Source organism: Sinocyclocheilus anshuiensis, unplaced genomic scaffold, assembly GCF_001515605.1.
Source record: "Sinocyclocheilus anshuiensis isolate Anshui unplaced genomic scaffold, SAMN03320099.WGS_v1.1 scaffold1186, whole genome shotgun sequence".
NCBI lineage: Eukaryota > Metazoa > Chordata > Actinopteri > Cypriniformes > Cyprinidae > Sinocyclocheilus > Sinocyclocheilus anshuiensis.
In genome coordinates this window covers 17,011-19,918 of record NW_015554146.1, presented here as the reverse complement: position 1 = coordinate 19,918, position 2,908 = coordinate 17,011, and positions in this window count along the sequence as shown.

Here is a 2,908-nt window from a genome sequence, read left to right as displayed (position 1 = left end):
TGAGACGCTGCGTCTCTTTGCCATACTCCCTGCATCCCTGCAGGCGCTACTTCATCGAAGCTGGTTTGCGCTCTGCTTTTATACTTTCTGGTGCTTATGTCACCCCACCCGTGACGTCTCGCTACTCCATTGGGCTGATTTGACACGTGCTTCAGAACGCGGTCACGCAGGGGCGTTCCCAAAGCGATCTCGACGCAGCTCGAGCTCCTGAAGGGGAACCCGCTAAATATCAGCAAGAGCCATTTGTGCCTTTGGGGTGGATTGGTGGTGTAATTCTGTGGGCTGCTCTCTGCATTCAGAACAAAGTATTAAAATTTAATATTAATGAAAAATATGACTGAGAATTTTTGTGTTTTTAAGAATCAGCCAAAATGAATACAAACAAGTCCTGACATACTGTTGTTGGATGGGAGAATCAACCATATGGAGATTAGTTGGTGGTTCCATTGACCAGTCACTCTGAACAGACACATGGGTGTGGGCAGAACAACCGAGCCAATCTCCCGGCAGACTTTGACAGACCAGAACATACAGTAATTTATTAGCTGAACCGCCTAATTCTTAAATAAAGATAATAATGTAATCATACTGTATACATGGTGTAAGGGAAAACAAATATATGTGCAGCTCAACTGGTATGGCATGTCACAAATAACACAAAGTCATGATGCTGATAAAATATACAGCTTGAATCACTTGGTAAGGTCACTTGGTAAATATTACTCATAGAAATCATAGTAATAATTCCATAATCAAGGTTCCTAACCAAAATGGATGAAATGAATGAATGTTGGTTTATGATGAGAAAGTCGTCAGTGGTGCCACTATAGCTTCACTAAATAAAAGTGTATTACCTTTGATCTTCCTTCTGGAATTTAACTGGAGGATCCATTGATGCATCACTCTTCACAGAAACATGGCTAAACACTGGAGAGGCAGCTCTCTTCTGCTGATGAACCTCAACACTACAAAAACATTCAGGGAATCAAGTCAATATCAGGAACTGAACAAAGAAATTCCTTTGAATCATTATTCTACTAAAACTATTAGAGTGCAAAGCGATCAAAATAACAAATACATGCAGAGACTTTTTAATCATTAATAAGCAATAAACAAACACCTTTCGGCTTGATTGAATGTTTGTGGTTCAGTAGAAGAACAGCTGCCGTTGTTTTTATCCTTATGGCTGGATGTGACATTATCTTTTGTTTCATTTGACTCACTCATGGCAACGTTTTTCCAGACACCTTAAATGATCCTAAAGTCTACATTTACACAACACACCTGAAGTGCTTTCTGTCAGTTGAACATGATTTCCATACTCTCCATTGTATTTGCCTAAAGCTAGTGTGTATATATAGTGCGTGCATAATTATTATGCAAGTTGATATTCTGGTCATATTTTCTTTTTCCAAGAACATTTTTCCAATTCCAAACAACATCAATCTTAAAAACTACTGTTAATTTTGTATTTAATCATTTACAAGTGATATAAAATTGTTAACCAGGGCTGGAAGTGAAAAATGCCTCATACTTAGGTGTGCATAATTATTAAGCAGGCTTTCTTTTATGGGTAAAATGTGCCAAAAAGATATTTAACTCACACTGAAAAGACAAAAATGATTAAATCTCCTGAGAAATATTCAAAACTAATACAATACAGAAATTGAAAAATTAAATCATGACCACTGGACAGCGAAATGCTCATTGGGTCAGCAGGGTCAGAAAAAAAAAACAGGTGGATAAGAAAATATGCATGTTAACAGCAAAAGAAGAATTAGGTGTGAAACCACCAGGACCCCTTTAGTCTCCAGCGCTACCATTTTCCAGATAAATCAAATAAAGATGGAACAGATGTGTTTTTAGTCGTTTCTTGAAGATGGCTAAGGGCTCAGCTGCTCGGATTGAGTTGGGCAGCTCATTCCACCAGGAGGGACCCTTTAATTTAAAAGTTTGTGAAAGTGATTTTGTGCCTCTTTGGGATGGCACAATAAAGCGACGTTCAATTGCAGAACACAAACTTCTAGAGGACACATAAGTCTGAAGTAATGAATTTAGGTAAAGGGGTGCAGAGCCAGTGGTGGTTTTGTAGGCAAACATTAATGCCTTGAATTTTATGCGAGCAGCTAATGATAGCCAGTGCAAATTGATAAACAGTCGTGTGACGTGCATTCTTTTCGGCTCGTTAAAAATGAATCTTGCTGCCACATTCTGGATTAATTGTAAAGGTTTGGTAGAACTGGAATATATAATATGAACCACATGCTGTGTGATTATGAAATACATGAAGACTGATTGTTTTATGAACAGATTGAGAGTTGAGAGTGACTCCTGAGGTATTAGCACCAGTTCAAGTTGGACACGAGTGGTAGTGGTGAAGGGGTCATGGTGTGAGCTGCTACAACAATGAGCAAGACGGACTTTTCAGGGTTGGAGATGGATTAAAAATTAAATTCAAGTTTATTTGTATAGCGCTTTTCACGATACAAATTGTTGCAAAGCAACTTTACAGCAAATAAAGTTTCTACAATATTTAGTGGTAGCTTATCAGTGATGACTGTCAGTTAATCAAACTTATAGCAAAGTTTGGTAGTTCTGTATGTTGTTTCATGGTTGGCATCATCTGAGGTCCTCTGAGGAGTTGGCATCATCTCTTCTCAGGTGTTCTGGATCCAGACTGAAGCTTGTGTAATTCCGAGTTACCATGGGATGTCAATCCCTTGTCAGAAACAGAGAAACAAATAGAGACATAATTAGTAGCTGCTGTTCCAACCAAGCAAAATTGATTTGTTTAACCCAAACTAAAGAATAATAATGTGCATTTGATCAGATATAACTGCAGTACAAGATTATGAGATGCATTATTTGAATGCTTGGCCAAAGAGATGTGTCTTTAATCTAGATTTAA